Source organism: Xenopus laevis, chromosome 9_10L, assembly GCF_017654675.1.
Source record: "Xenopus laevis strain J_2021 chromosome 9_10L, Xenopus_laevis_v10.1, whole genome shotgun sequence".
In the NCBI taxonomy this organism is placed as follows: domain Eukaryota; kingdom Metazoa; phylum Chordata; class Amphibia; order Anura; family Pipidae; genus Xenopus; species Xenopus laevis.
Window position 1 is genome coordinate 14,307,416 of NC_054387.1, and position 17,204 is coordinate 14,324,619.

The window sequence follows — 17,204 nt, forward strand, 5'->3', positions numbered from 1 at the left end:
ACTTGTCTTCCCTTCAGCAATATTGCAGAAAATAAAAAAGATACTGGCCGGTACTGAGAGTTTCATTCGATTTGTTGCTGAAGACGAATATTCTTATCATATTCCCAGGCTTTAGCGGAGTTTCCTCCTTATTAAAGTTCCCAAGCCATGCACGTCTAAAAAAAACGGGCTGTGACGGATTTGTTTACCAGCCACTGAACCTTGAATTCCTCCCGAAAAGAGAAGTGACTGGTTTATTAACTGCAACCAACCCGTACAAAATGGCCTCTGCAGGTGGGGAGTTTTTCCAGAGAATACTATTGGTCGGCCTGTGACCTGCCATTGCCGGTGGGTTAAACTCAATTTGTATTTGTCGGGTTTAATGTTGGTTAATTACCGGTAGTTAATGTACTTAAATACTCAGCTTTCGTTTTAGTGGATCTTGGAGATTTTCCAACAAGAGCCCAAAAGGCCCTGAAAAAAAAAATATATATATATATATATAAGGTCCTTGTGTGGGACCGAAACGTTGGATCAATAAACTTTTTTCTTTTTTTATCCAGTTGTTGTCTAATCAAATCCTGTGAGTGCCATCACCTTATATCCTATATATATATATATATATATATATATATATATATATATATATATATATATATATATGTATATATATATATATATGTAACACCTGGAGGGTAAGAATTAAAGCAACAGTAACACTTAAACCAGGCACAGCATAGGATCCCCAAATTATCCCTGACTTGTTCGTTTCCTAAATATGTGTGTACATATCAGCTCAACCCATTACTGACACTTGCCTGCAGCTCTGTCTTCTCTGTGCTCTCCAGGTTACTCGGGTCTGTACTTTCCTTGGTACACTGCCTCTAGGTTCAGGTAACCTCTGACTGGTCACACGGATAGCTGTCCCAATGCCTTTCACAGCCTGGCCCAGAGGCAATACACAGGAATAATCACCCAGAGACCCAGAGATAATGCTATGCCAGGCATGCAGTGTGCCCATAGGGCTCCAGACAGTGCTCGAGTTGATTGCAATACAGAGTGAAATTTAGCTACAGAGACCCTTTAAAGAAGAAGGAAAGCAGTTTATTGCCAATAGATTAGCCACAATAGTGCAAGCTATAACACTATATTTATTCTGCAGAACGATTTACCATATCTGAGTAAACAGCTCTAGAAGCTCTCTGTTTGTTTAGGATAGCAGCTGCCATATTGGCTTGGTGTGACATCACTTCCTGTCTGAGTCTCTCCCTGCTCACTCATAGCTCTGGGCTCAGATTACAGCAGGGAGGGGAGGAGGAAGGGGGAAAAGGGAGGGGGAGTGGGATAGAGGAGCAAACTGAGCATGCTCAAGCCCTAGCCCTGGAGGTTTAAGCTGAAAACAGGAAGTCTGATACAGAAGTCCATGTGTACTCAATTGAAGGAAAGAAATGCTGTTTCTTTTGACAAAGGACCCAGAGCAGCATTACTTTTAGGGTTTACTGGTGTATTTATATAGACCTTTCTGATAAAGCTAACTTCATTTTAGCCTTTCCATTTCCTACCCTACTTCCTACCCTAAATACTCTGGCAGATTTTTCTTCAACCCCATGTTGGGCAGATTGGGAAATTTCCAGCTTCACATCACTTACAGTCAGATATGGATTGGGGTAGTTAATAAATCTAGTTGGTCAAGGACTACCCATTACTACAGTCCTATCCAGACCTGGACTGGCAATCTTTGGACTCAAATGCCAGAGGGGCTGCTGGAAGATGACATAGACAGTCACTATTTATTGTACTGGTGGGTGGCTGTTTGGGCTTCTGTGTACTTGCAATAGGCCCTATTTTGAATCCCAGTCCAGACCTGTTCCTATCCCTCTTTTGCCTGCATGTGGCTCATTCATATATTCTCTGTATATTTGTATTTATACATATGGAAAGGAGGTGCCATATTGTTTCCCTTAGACAGTACAGTATGAGGGTATAGCTTAGTGTGTGCCCAGAACATTCCTTCTCTGTATATTTGTATTTATACATATGGGAAGGGGGTGCCATATTGTTTCCCTTAGACAGTACAGTATGAGGGTATAGCTTATTGTGTGCCCAGAACATTCCTTCTCTGTATATTTGTATTTATACATATGGAAGGAGGTGTCTTATTGTTTCCCTTAGACGGTACAGTATGAGGGTATAGCTTATTGTGTGCCCAGAACATTCCTTCTCTGTGTATTTGTATTTATACATATGGGAGGGAGGTGTCATATTGTTTCCCTTAGACCGTACAGTATGAGGGTATAGCGTATTGTGTGCCCAGAACATTCCTTCCCTGCATATTTGTATTTATACATATGGGAAGGAGGTGCCATATTGATTCCCTTAGACAGTATAGTATGAGGGTATAGCTTATTGTGTGCCCAGAACATTCCTTCTCTGTATATTTGTATTTATACATATGGGAAGGAGGTGCCATATTATTTCCCTTAGACAGTACAGTATGAGGGTATATCTTATTGTGTGCCCAGAACATTCCTTCTCTGTATATTTGTATTTATACATATGGGAAGGAGGTGCCATATTGTTTCCCTTAGACAGTACAGTATGAGGGTATAGCTTATTGTGTGCCCAGAACATTCCTTCTCTGTATATTTGTATTTATACATATGGGAAGGAGGTGCCATATTATTTCCCTTAGACAGTACAGTATGAGGGTATAGCTTATTGTGTGCCCAGAACATTCCTTCTCTGTATATTTGTATTTATACATATGGGAAGGAGGTGCCATATTATTTCCCTTAGACAGTACAGTATGAGGGTATATCTTATTGTGTGCCCAGAACATTCCTTCTCTGTATATTTGTATTTATACATATGGGAAGGAGGTGCCATATTGTTTCCCTTAGACAGTACAGTATGAGGGTATAGCTTATTGTGTGCCCAGAACATTCCTTCTCTGTATATTTGTATTTATACATATGGGAAGGAGGTGCCATATTGTTTCCCTTAGACAGTACAGTATGAGGGTATAGCTTATTGTGTGCCCAGAACATTCCTTCTCTGTATATTTGTATTTATACATATGGAAAGGAGGTGCCATATTGTTTCCCTTAGACAGTACAGTATGAGGGTATAGCTTAGTGTGTGCCCAGAACATTCCTTCTCTGTATATTTGTATTTATACATATGGGAAGGGGGTGCCATATTGTTTCCCTTAGACAGTACAGTATGAGGGTATAGCTTATTGTGTGCCCAGAACATTCCTTCTCTGTATATTTGTATTTATACATATGGGAAGGAGGTGTCTTATTGTTTCCCTTAGACGGTACAGTATGAGGGTATAGCTTATTGTGTGCCCAGAACATTCCTTCTCTGTGTATTTGTATTTATACATATGGGAGGGAGGTGTCATATTGTTTCCCTTAGACCGTACAGTATGAGGGTATAGCTTATTGTGTGCCCAGAACATTCCTTCCCTGCATATTTGTATTTATACATATGGGAAGGAGGTGCCATATTGATTCCCTTAGACAGTATAGTATGAGGGTATAGCTTATTGTGTGCCCAGAACATTCCTTCTCTGTATATTTGTATTTATACATATGGGAAGGAGGTGCCATATTATTTCCCTTAGACAGTACAGTATGAGGGTATATCTTATTGTGTGCCCAGAACATTCCTTCTCTGTATATTTGTATTTATACATATGGGAAGGAGGTGCCATATTGTTTCCCTTAGACAGTACAGTATGAGGGTATAGCTTATTGTGTGCCCAGAACATTCCTTCTCTGTATATTTGTATTTATACATATGGGAAGGAGGTGCCATATTATTTCCCTTAGACAGTACAGTAGGAGGGTATAGCTTATTGTGTGCCCAGAACATTCCTTCTCTGTATATTTGTATTTATACATATGGGAAGGAGGTGCCATATTGTTTCCCTTAGACAGTACAGTATGAGGGTATAGCTTATTGTGTGCCCAGAACATTCCTTCTCTGTATATTTGTATTTATACATATGGGAAGTAGGTGCCATATTGTTTCCCTTAGACAGTACAGTATGAGGGTATACCTTATTGTGTGCCCAGAACATTCCTTCTCTGCATATTTGTATTTATACATATGGGAGGAGGGAGGCGCCATATTTGTGTTTAGTCTGTCTATAATGTTCATGTTCTTTTATGCAATTTATGGCCAATTGCAATAGGACAATCTTTTCAGGTTATGTACTTTATGCTCTTCAGTGCTGAGCTGTTAAACTTGCTGATTTGCGCCTCTCTGTGTGCGGCCATGTTTCTTTCCCCGCTGTGACTCCTCCCCCTTCTGCTTCCTCTCATATTTACACAGCTGTCTCTGTGCTGGTGGCAAGAACACCAAATACCTGATCCAATGGGACATGCTGAGTACAAGCACAAGAGTTTATTCTGCTCATGTGTCCACGAAACCAGTAAGCTACAATGTATCTCTATATAACATTTAATCCCTTAAAGGGAGACTGACACTTCTGAAGAAATGGGAACCACATCTGCATATGAGTTACCTGATGCCACCAGGGAGCTGCCAATAGTTCCATACATAACTGGCACCTCTGGATATTTGCAGAACTCAGGACAATCGCATGAGGTAGAGTCCTGCATGGGTCCAATTTTTGGAACCTGTTCCGAACCCGTACCCGCAACCTGCAATCCGCAACCCGGACCCGCAACCTGCATTCTTAACTGCTTGGACCTGCTACCTGACCCGACCCCCAAGTACCTAATCCGCAACCCGGACCCGCGACCCGCTGACCACCAAAAATCAGGAAGTGCTGTGATTGTATACCGGAAGTGACATAATCTAAAGTAGGCGTGATCAGAAAAAAGGAGTAAAAATCACTATTGAGAAGACCCGCGGTCCAACTCGCAGAACCGCCGACCCGCATTTATAACCACACCCGGAACTTCTACCTGCAACCTGCAGGGTACCGCATGTTTCTGTGGGTAGCCCGCGGGTACCCGTCCTGCTGCAGGACTCTACCATGAGGGGTCTCCAGAAAGGGGAGGGAGGGGAGAGAACAAAATAAATTCTAATATTCCTGTCACATCAACCCAATTCATTGTAGAATGAGTTTCATTTTGTTTTTTGAAAATGCTATTATTATGCAGAAAATTGGCAAAGGCACCTTGACAGCGAATGATAAAATAGCAGCAAAAACATTTACTTAGTAAATGACATTTTAATGCGGAAAGTCAAATTTGCATACTAATTAAATTTCCCTTTAAAACATTTGGACTCTTGACCTTCTTGCCAAACATTGGCGACAAAAGATGAAAACTCTCCTTATCGTGATATCTGTTTGTGCCCGAGACAAAGGCGAAACACGGCTGCGGATAACGGGCAAAGCAATGTAATCTGGGGTGAAAGCAGTGATTCCAGAGCTGAAAGGGTGCGCCTAGACCTGATCTATTTATACAATAACATTATATGCACAGGAACGACAATGAGGGCGACGGGATAAAAGAATGGTAATTTTAACGGCAGGTGTTTGGTGTACGCCGCTATGTGCCGCCTGGTCAGGGGGAAAAAAGTACATATTAATCAAATCAGCCTCTAATAGAAAAGTCTATTTTAATACAAAGTTCTATGGAGAAATATCAGAGGGGACAGATACGACCGCTGTATAATATGAGCATAAAGCAAAAGAATACAAACAGGCAATAATAATGGAATATTACATTCATTGTGCGTCCGTAGCTCGGCATATATAGACTGTGCATCCAGATTCCTGAGCCAAAAGACTCTCTTATTCCAAGTACAGAGAGTTTAGTTGGTGCTGGTGAGAGTTTTAAAAATAAAATCAAGTTTGCTAAGGACTTATTTTCAGCAAAAGAAGAGCTGGTGTTCTCAGCAGATATTATAGGGAAAAAGTTTATACCCTACACAACGTTCTTAAGTGAGACCTGCTGCCTCTTTCTTGCTTGTTACTTCCTTGCTATTAACAAACTGAACATATTCTAGGAGTCCTGTTGGCAGCACAAAGGCATTGTCCCAAAAAAAAAAATGGGGTAGAAATTAGGGATGCAGCGAATCTAGGATGCGGTTCGGGATTTGGCCAGGATTCGGCCTTTTTCAGCAGGATTCGGTTTCGGCGGAATATTTCTGCCCGACCAAACCGAATCCTAATTTGCATATGCAAATTAGGGACGGGAGGGAAATCACATGACTTTTTGTCACAAAACAAGGAAGTAAAAAAAAATGTTTTCCCCTTCCCAACCAAAATTTGCATATGCAAATTCAGATTCGGTTCAGGATTCGGTTGAGTATTAGGCCGAATCTTTCGCAAACGATTCGGGTGTTCAGCCGAATCCAAAATAGTGGATTTGGTGTATCCCTGGTAGAAATACTCAGGAGGGGAATCTGGTAAATCCCATCTAAAATATGCAGGGCACTTTAGGTCTCCAATCCTTAATAACAGATATTAATGGAATAGAGAAAGTACAGTGAAGAACGATTAAGCTGATAAAGGGAATGGAATCTATGGGGAAAGGCTGGTCAAGTTGGGGATGGTTAAGTATATATATATATATATATATATATATATATATATATAAATAAATAAATATATATAAAGGGCAGTAATGAAATAGAGACATTACAGAGAAGGGCGATTAAGCTGATAAAGGGAATGGAAGGGCTCAGTTATGGGGAATGGCTGGTCAAATTGGAATTGGTTACACTGGAGAAGTGGCAGTTAAGGGATGACAATCACTATATATAAATATATAAGAAGACAATACAATAAACTAGGGATCCACCAAATCCACTATTTTGTATTCGGCTGAACCCCCCCGAATCCTTTGCAAAAGATTTGCCCGAATACCGAAACAAATCCTAATTTGCATATGCCCATTTTGGTTGGGAGGGGGAAAACATTTTTTACTTCCTTGTTTTGTGACAAAAAGTCACGTGATTTCCCTCCCCGCCCCTAATTTGCATATACAAATTAGGATTCAGATTCGGTTTGGCCGGGCAGAAGGATTTGGCCGAATCCAAATCCTGCTGAAAAAGGCCGAATCTCAAACTGAATCCTGGATTTGGTGCATCCCTACAATAAACTCTCTGATGTTTTATTCCCCCTGTAGATTCCTCAGTGAGCGTTGGGGATTTCCATAAGTGGCTGTACTGGCAGAAAGTGATACATATTATGTACATGGGATCCATTATCAGGAAACGGCCGTCTCCCATAGACTTCATTTTATCCAAATAATTGACGTTTTTAAAAATGATTTCCTTTTTCTGTGTAATAATAAAACAGTAGCTTGTACTTGATCCCAACTAAGATATAATTAATCCTTATTGGAGGCAAAACCAGCCTATTGGGTTCATCTAATGTATACATGATTTTCTAGTAGACTTAAGGTATGAAGATCCCAATTACAGAAAGATCCATTATCCTGAAAATCCCAGGTCCCAAGCATTCTGGATAACAGATCCCATCAAGTTGATCCAGGGATTGCCCTCCTGGCACCAAGGAGGATTTGCTTCCCCCATTGAGGCATATTGAACTTGATGGATGTGGTTTTTTTTTTTCAAAAAATGTCACATGGACACTGTTTCTGTGATTGGTTGTCTTTTAACACGAGTGGGCAGGACTCAGCCCACAAGCAGGAAACAGTGCAGAGGGGAGAGCAGGATATTGGTAAGCATTACAGGCAGCTAGTCTTCATTTCTGCTAAAGCTCGGGTTTAATAATATTCCTTTGAAGCTGGTTTTAACGACGGCAGTTATAAAGGAACGATATATGTCATGGCGGAAGGGTATAAATCTCCCCTTGATTTCTTTTCTTTCCGGCACAATGTATTTGACATACTAAGTGTATTTAAATTTGCTGTACATTTTACCAGTCCTGACAGTGCTCTTTAATAATTGATCAGTACCAACCAGCGGCTTATTATCATGCTTGTTTATTTATAAGCAATGAAAATATTACACCGCTCACTTGAAGGCAAGATTAAAGCATCTTGCTTAATAGCATTTGTCAAACACGTTTATTACTGATTAAAACAATGTATTGTGATTAAAACAATGCAATAATGTTGGCTTTAGCTCAGGGTAACTCATTCCCAGATGAACGGAAGGCCCCTCGGCCTTTGCTGATTATTAATTGCCAGGTTGATAACATAATCCACTGGATCACTCGTTAGCAGAGTATGAGCCCCTAATGCAATTAGCAATTAAATGATATTTTGGGCTAAAGCTAAATCTATATGTGTGAGTTATAACCCAGGCTCTGTTTGCTAAATATCTGTAAAGGAAGTGTAAAAAGCTGGGATAATATTCTTCAAAAGTAATTTTTCCTACTCCCGAGAACCAGAACTTTGTTGTGAAAGGAACGGTCTGTGCCCATCTGGGTGTCTGTCCTGGGATCTATCATAAAGCGGTGCCAAGTTTGCAGCTTCTATTGTATGTAACCAAGCCTAATGTCCCCATAGTACATTGCACATTACAGCAAGTGTCCCTGTAGTACGTTACACACATTATCAAGGTCCCACATTGTTCATTGCACCAGTTGTCCAGTGTCTGCTCAATCCATCGAACACGCCAATCAGTATCTGTTGCATTTATCAGCTGTAACTGTAGCTGTAACTCTGCCTTCCCTGCCAGAGACTGTGACCTTTCCAGTCCATAATGAACATTGCCTCCAGGCTTATACACCTCAGCAACCGCTCCTCCTCTGACATTGCACTCTGCCAATCCCTGCACTGGCTTCCACTACTTTCCAAAGTAATGACCCTGACATTCAAAGCACTTTATAACTCTGCCCCACCCTACATTTCTGAACTCATCTCAAGATACTCACCCAACTGCTTACTACTCTACTGACCTGCTCCTTAGCTATTCTCTCATTACCTCCTCACATGCTCGCATTCAAGACTTGCACCCCTCCTCTAGAATTCTCTCCCACAGTCTGTCCGACTTCCCCCAACTTTCTGCTTTCTAACGATCTCTTAAAGGAAAACTATACCCCCCAAACAATGTAGGTTTCTATAAAAAGATATTGCATAAAACAGCTCGTATGTAAAATCCTGCTTCATGTACATAAACCATTTTCATAATAATATACTTTTGTAGTAGTATGTGCCATTGGGTAATCATAAATAGAAAACTGCCATTTTAAAAAATAAGGGCCGCCCCCTGGAATCATACGATTCACTGTGAACACAAACATGCCAAACAAACTATACATGTTAGGTCACATGAGCCAATTAACAGACAGAGTTGTGTCTTTTGCTTTAAAACTTCTTCCTGTTACAGTTAGAGCTGCAGTATTTCTGGTCAGGCAGCACACAGACCATCACGAAATGGTGGTTAGAGGCAAGGCAATGTAAAAGGGCAATATTTACTTAAATATATAGACCAGTTTGGTAAGATTTTTAATATGCCACTAAATTTGATATAAACTGTTGCTTACGTATTCATTTTGGGGGAATAGTTTTCCTTTAAAGGAGAACTAAAGCGTAACTAAAGAAGTAGCTAGAAATGTTGTACATTATGTTTTTTGCTTCTGTACCAGCCCAAGGCAACCACAGCCCTTTAGCAGTAAAGATCTGTGTCTCCAAAGATGCCCCAGTAGCTCCCCATCTTCTTTTCTGCTGATTCACTGCACATGCTCTGTGCTGCTGTCACTTACTGAGCTTAGGGACCCACTCACAATATACAGTACACATAGAATAGAAATGTCACAATATAAGGCCGATTAGTAATTAATACAGATAATTACTACATGGCAGCACAGAAACCAGTGCAATTAGCATCCGAATTTAATAATCAGCCCTGTAGCATCAGCTTATATTACAGGGGAAGCTCATTTTCCACTGGATAATTTGTGACGACCCCTAAGCTTAGCTTCTCAACAGCTGCTCAGAGCCCACTGAGCATGTGAGTGTCACAGACACTTTCCAAGATGGTGACCCCCTGTGACAAGTTTGAAGTCCTGGATCATTGCTGCTATTGACAAGCTGAAACTTTAGGCTGGTGCAATAAGTTCAGCATGTAAAATATGGCATTTTTAGCCATATTAATTTTTAGGGTTTAGTTCTCCTTAAAAACTCACTTATTTAGAGAAGCCTACCCTCACTCTTTTTAGCTACCAAATGCTACTTCTCTCACCTGCTTATTTTTGATCTTGCCGACTCCCACACCTTGTGTCTCATTCTCTTCCCCTTTAGATTGTAAGCTCTTTTGCACAGGACCTTCCTCACCTTTTTGTACCAGCACTGGTTGAAATGTATGTAACTCGGTATGTTCTATGTATGTTGCAGACCAGTTTAAAAAATATTTGCGTGTAAGTTGCAAGAAGATGTCAAATTCACAAAATATGTACAATGGTGAGAGGAGCGTAAGCAGCCAAGCTATTCCTGGAAACATGTATGAATCCATTCTGACAAACAAATATAATGAATTACCCTATAATTTGCCTCTGCGCTGCCAAGCGAGGGCTTTCTAAATGGATTTGTGGGTATTTTAATCTGAATCACATGCGGCGGAATCTGTAGCTCTCGGGGGGAATCTTCTATTTCCTCCCGCAGTTAAAGAAGTCCAATTCGTTGATGGGATTGTTTTGTATTATGTGGTGGGACCGTTATTTCTCTTGGGGTTTCTTTTGCTGCTTCTAATAAAGATGGGTAAATGCATTGGCTTTGTGGGATTGCAGTAGTCATGGAGATCGATGGAAGTTGGGTTTTTTAGGAGTTGGCAGTGGTATTCGAGGCCCTAGAGTAACTCTTTGTATTACAAGGCCTATTGATTCCTTTTTCCTCCTCTTTAATCCCCATGTATTTCTCATATAAACCAGCCCATGAGGGCACCTAAACTATCTATAACTTATAGACCGAACGCGGCCCGCAACCTGCATCCCGACCTGCAACCCCCCTACTTAGCCGCTTGGACCCGCTACCTGATCCGACCTTGCAAGTACCTTATCCGCAACCCGTTCCGCGACCCGCTGACCATCAAGAAACAGGAAGTGCTGTTATTGTAAACTGGAAGTGACATCGTTAGAAGTAGGCGTGATCAGAAAAAAAAGGAGTAAAACAGGAAGTGCTCAGAAAAAAGGAGTAAAACTCGCTATTGAGAAGACCCATGACCCGTCCCACAAACCCGAGAAACGCAGACCCGCGTCTATACCCACTCCCAAAACTTCTACCTGCAACCCGCAGGGTACTGAAGGTTTTTGCGGGTAACCAATGGGTACCTGACCCGCTGCAGGACTCTATCCCAGGGTCTTGCTAGGGTTGCAGTAGACCCCTGCCAGTGACCCTCATTAACAATTAGGAATAGTTATTGTGCTCCTTTCTCAGGATGCAAAGCTGTTCCTCTTCTGGCCCTTCCTGATGCAAGTTCATTGTAAACCAGCTCTTCTCCCCCAGTGGTTCTTCAACACCATTAATGTCTGTTACCTCTACCAACATATTAGTTCTTCAACATTTCTCTTCTTTTTACATTCTTTCTTTGGACCTAATACTCCAACATCTTGAGTGCTTCAATTGGCTTTCCCAGTGTTGGACTTTGTGCCAAACATTCCTTTCTTTTCTGTTCCTCTGCTTGTGACTTCTTGTACCTCTCACTCTATAACCTTCTTTTCAGTTTTTTGTTTACTCTGCACCTCCCTCAACATGAATACACCCAAAATTATACAGGCAACAGGGCCGACGTCTGTCTGTCCCATGACAATTTACACAACATTCTTGACCCATATTGCTTTCCACCTGACTAGTCATGACCAAGAACTCTCATCTTCACAACTTCTTAAATTCTTTAGGTGGTGTGCTGTTTCCCTGGACATCTGTTGAGGTGCCACTATCAAGTCCCAATGCAAGATAGATAGGAACAGCACGCACTCCTATTCAGCCACAGACATGACTTGTGTCAAGTAAAGTCAACGTCTTGGAGCGAAGGGGTATAACCCCTTGGATGTTGCTCCCAGTGGCCTCAAAGCAGGAGATTATTTTTGAATTCCAGGCTTGGAGGCAAGTTTTGGTTGTATAAATACCAGGTGCACTGCCAAACAGAGCCTCAATGTAGGTTGCCAGTCCATATAGGGGCTACCAATCACATCACTTATTTGGCACCCCCTATGAACATTTTTCATGCTTGTGTTGCTCCCCAACTCCTTTTACTTCTGAATGTTGCTCATGCTTTCAAAAGGTTGGGGATCCCTGGGGTATATTGATGTCGAAAGTGTATCCCCCTCTTCCCAAAATGTTGTACAGCTGAATAAAATTGGTTTAACACCAGAAATTACTATGTCTAATCTAAACTTGGAATCTTCTTGTACAATGACCATGATCCCACCTGGATTGTAGCAGTAGTCTAGAGATCCTAACCAACAAGAACTATACAACCTTACTGGGTACCCTAAACATATGTCTCGCTTCCTCTCGCTCTCCCTTGTAGATTGTAAGCTCTTGTGAGCTTGTCTCTCTTCCCTATTGTCTTCTAACAATATGCTGTAGTAACTGTGCATCTAATTTGGTGTCGATATATATGAAACTGTTATCTCTTGTATTTGTCGGAGCTGCTCAGGGGACTGGGATGTACAAATGTTGCCATTATGTGATTTGACAGTTATAAGGCCAGTGTAGACCAGGAGCCTTTCTGAGCGTTGCTCTCCACCCTTTCTATTCCATGTGGGTTCCCTCCATTATTCTGCACCATATGTTGGAGTTTTAAATATAACCTAAAATAAGAATTTTTCTTGTTTAAGAGTCGAAGGAACAAAAGAAAAAATAACTTCTCAGAAATCCATTCTGAGAGGAATCAAACTTTTTTCGCCTTTCCAGGGAGATTAAAAAGGGAAACATTAATGCCTCGCAATCTTTTCCACTGCAATGTCAGCTGGGGACGCACAAGCAATTTGGTGAGAGAAATATGATAGCTGTTTCTCGTCTTCATTTTTTTTCTCATCTTTTTTTTCCTCCTCTCCCCCTTATTAAAAGAATAACACATCTGCTCTGCTTTCCACGTACGTCTCTTCTCTAAAAACCTGCCCATAAAAAAAAGAAGCTTTCAGTAAATTCTCGTCTCTAATGCAGGGCCGTTCTAAGCAAAATAAATGCCATTAAGCTGGTTTATTATATAAAGGGAACCTAGTCTGAGAGTCCGTCTTCAGCAGATTTTCTCACACTGACAGAAATGAGACGGAGAAAGCAGAATTTCTTCAGGCTGAAGGGACCGTGAGAAAGGATGAAGGAAGGGCACATGATGTTGAGTTTAATAGATGAACAACTATTTATCTAGGGCTCTGGTTTCAAAACTGGAAGGTTGCCATCCCTTGGAGGGAACTTAGTAAAGGGAAAAGGGGCTCTAGTGTTAGACTGGGGTAGCTGGGGCCCACTGGAAAACCTAACCCAAATAGTCCCACCCCACTCCTGCTGCACAGCTTCTTACCAACGACTCCAAGTGGACTCTGGTGGTCCATTCTGACCCTGGGGCAGGGGAATCCTGATAACGACTATTTGGTTATGCCATTGGCTCCAAAACTGTGAGACTGGCACCCATGAGGGAATATATTCCTAACCATGTCAAGGAATAGGCAATGCAGTCATCAGGGGGGGACAGGGGGGAGAGTTGTAAGGGGGTAAGGGGGGGCCCGGCCACGCCACACTTACTTGATTAGGAGGCCCCCCCATCTTTCTAAGAGCTGATGACTTCAGAAAGGAATGGACGTTTAAGGGGCCCTGGCCACCAATTTTGGTCACCAATTTTTTTTCTCATGTGGGTTCCTAGCCACCAATATTTTTTAATGGGGGGCCCTGGCCACAAATGTTTTTTTATGGGGGGGGGGCCTGACCACCAATATCTTTTTATTAACATGTGGGAACCCTAGCCACCAATATTTTTTTTGTTTTGTATACTGTGTGGTGGGGAGAGCGGACCTGTAGGTGGGGCTTGCGGTGGGCGCAGCCCAGGGGGCCCAGGAAATTTTGTCGTACGGGGCCCTGCGATTTCTGATGGCGGTCCTGCTTATAGGTGGCATGCATAATAAGATACAATGGATGGGTCTGGTTGAGACACAATAGTTTATGGTGATATAGTGAAACCCAGGGACAAAGTGAGGTTCTAACACAAACACAAACCATATCTAATAAAAGACACTGAGTTCACCCAGGAGCAGTAACCCATAGCAACCAATAAGATATTTGCTTGTTAAAGGGAAACTAAAGTCTAAAATAGATACTAAACATGAACTTACTGCACCAGTTGCCTAATAAAACGATTTATGCTTTCAATGTTAGCCGCAGGGGGTCATCATCTTGTAACTTTGTTAAACTATCTTTGCAAGACCAAGACCATGTACATACTCAGTGTGGTCTGAGCTTCAGTTGGGAGGCTAAGCTTAGGGATTGTCATAAATTATCAAAACAGCACAAGTCAAATAATATCTGCCATGGGAGCCGATACAGCAAGTCTGATTAATAATCAGAATATGCAGACTGCACTGGATCTGCAGATACGAATCTCTACACGGTCGCTGGCTGCTCTACAGGAAAACAAACAAAGCTGCTCCAGTTCTGGGAAGTAAAGAGTGGCTCCCCCTAACGCAGGGGTCCCCAACCTTTTTTACCTGTGAGCCACATTCAAATGTAAAAAGAGTTGGGGAGCAACACAAGCATGATATATGCTGTGATTGGCTATTTGGTAGCCCCTATGTGGACTGGCAGCCTACAAGAGGCTTTACTTGGCACTAAACTTAGTTTTTATGCAATTAAAACTTGCTTTCAAGCTCGGAATTCAAAAATAAGCACCTCCTTTGAGGACCCTGAGAGCAACATCCAAGGGGTTGGAGAGCAACATGTTGCTCGCGAGCTACTGGTTGGGGATCACTGCCCTAACGTTTGAAAGTATGATAGTAAGCGACCGTCTGAGCAAGTAAAACCAAGGGGAAATTTCACTGCATGCGGTCAGGTTTCTTATAAAAATGGTACACATTTTTTAATTGAAGTATATTGGAGATAGATTTCTTTTTCATTAAAGAAAGTAAAAATGGGATTTTAATTTTTTGCCTTTACATCCCCTTTAACAGGCGACCAGTAAATGCTTCCTGCTGATTGGTTGCTATGGGTTATTGAACCTGGGCAAACTTAGTGCCCTTTTATTACATAATCCTAAAATTGTGGGGAAATTCTGAGCTATAAAAAGTAACTAAGTAATTAAGATACGCTGCTGAGGATGATGGAGTTTGTTCCAAGTGACAAATGAGGGCTCCGTGAACATCCAACACTTTTTAATTTGTGCCGTTTCACAGCACAGGGAAGCACTTACAGCAGTGAGGTAAGTAGTACCCAGCTGAGCATTGTGGGTTCTCATGGCAGACAGCTGCACAATAGAATAGATGAGACAGTGCTCTGCCTTTTAAATTACTCCATTACATTTCAGTTTGTGATTGTCATTTCCAAAGTTCTTTTCATTGCCAGACAAACGTGCACAAAAAAGATTTTTGTCACCTGAACTTTCAGTACTTTCTGCTACTGTCAATCACTTGGAGCAGCTGACAGATAGGACTTCTTATTATGGATATTATGCAGTCCCTGCGCGGGACAAGATGGGTTTTTTTAGGGGGTGGAGGCAGAGAAAAGTTACATATAATTCTTGACAGAATAAAATAAAGTTGTTTTTAAAAAAAAAAAAAAAAAGTGCTCTAAATTTAAAGGCACCACGGAGCCCTCATTTGTTACTTAGATCTGTGGTGTAACCCTGTCCATAAGCTGGGAAGGCTCATTTTTTGTGCATTAACATGCAGGACCGCCATCAGAAATCACAGGGCCCCATACGACAAAATTTCCTGGGCCCCCTGGGCTGCGCCCATCATAAGCCCCGTCTACAGGTCCGCCCTCCCCACCCCACAGGACCGCCCCCCACCACAAAAAATATTGGTGGCTAGGGTTCCCAGATGTTAATAAAAAATAAAAAGATATTGGTGGTCAGGGGCCAGGGCCCGCCATAAAAAAACATTTGTGGCCAGGGCCCCCAATTAAAAAATATTGTCGGCTAGGACCCCACATGAGAAAAAAAATTGGTGGCCAAAATTGGTGGTCAGCCCCCCCCCACATTATAAGAAAATTGGTGGCAAGAGCCCCTTAAACGTCCATGCCTTCCCGAAGTCAGCAGCTCTCCGAAAGATGGGGGGCCCGGCTAATCAAGTAAGTGTGGAGTGGCCGGGCCCCCCTTACCCTCGGGGCCCCATACAACTCTCCCCCCTGTCCCCCCCTGATGGCTGCCCTGTTAACATGTCATTGCTTACATGCCTTGGTAGGGATGTTAAAGGGAGGGCAGCTGGGGGGGAAATCCATTTGAAATGAGCCTGTACAGCTCGGTCGATAACCGGATAGGAGAATCCACTGGAAATGAGCCTGCACAGCTTGTTTGATCGGTTGCACAACACTGTTAAAAGAAAAAAATCATTTTTATGAAACACAAATGTAAAGTGTGATTTTGCCTGCAATTTACCATGTTTTTTTTTAACCCATAATGCATTGTCGCTTTCCCAAAATTCCAGTGTCATTGCAGCCGAGCACAGTGTAGTGGCTTTGGTCAGAAATGAGCCCCAGGCACATAGCAGAACGAGGCGTGGGCACATTATGTTAAAGGAGAACTAAACCCTAAAAATGAATAGGGCTACAAATGTCATATTTTATATACTAAACTTGTGGCACCAACCTAAAGTTTCAGCTTGTCAATAGCAGCAATGATCCAGGACTTCAAACTTGTCACAGGGGGTCACCATCTTGGAAAGTGTCTGTGACACTCACATGCTCAGTGGGCTCTGATTGGCTGTTGAGAAGCTAAGCTTAGGGCTCGTCACTAATTATCCAGCAGAAAATGAGCTTCCCTGGCTGTAATATAAGCTGATGCTACAGGGTTGATTATTAAATTCTGATGCTAATTGCACTGGTTTCTGTGCTGCCATGTAGTAATTATCTGTATTAATTACTAATCAGCCTTATATTGTGACATTTCTATTCTATGTGTACTGTATATTGTGAGTGGCTCAGTAAGTGACAGCAGCACAGAGCATGTGCAGTAAATCAGCAGAAAAGAAGGTGGGGAGCTACTGGGGCATCTTTGGAGACACAGATCTTTACTGCTAAAAGGCTGTGGTTTCCTTGGGCTGGTACAGAAGCCTAAAACATAACGTACAACATTTGCAGCTACTTCTTTAGTTTAACTTTCCTTGTACTTTAAAAAAAATT

The 17,204-nt window shown here is 41.9% G+C and overlaps 1 protein-coding gene across 1 annotated transcript in view; it reads left to right on the forward strand.

Moving 5' to 3' along the window:
- Nucleotides 1-17,204, forward strand: part of LOC108700920 (breast cancer anti-estrogen resistance protein 3 homolog) — a 248,726-nt gene that overhangs the window by 137,285 nt on the left and 94,237 nt on the right. The window lies entirely within an intron of this gene.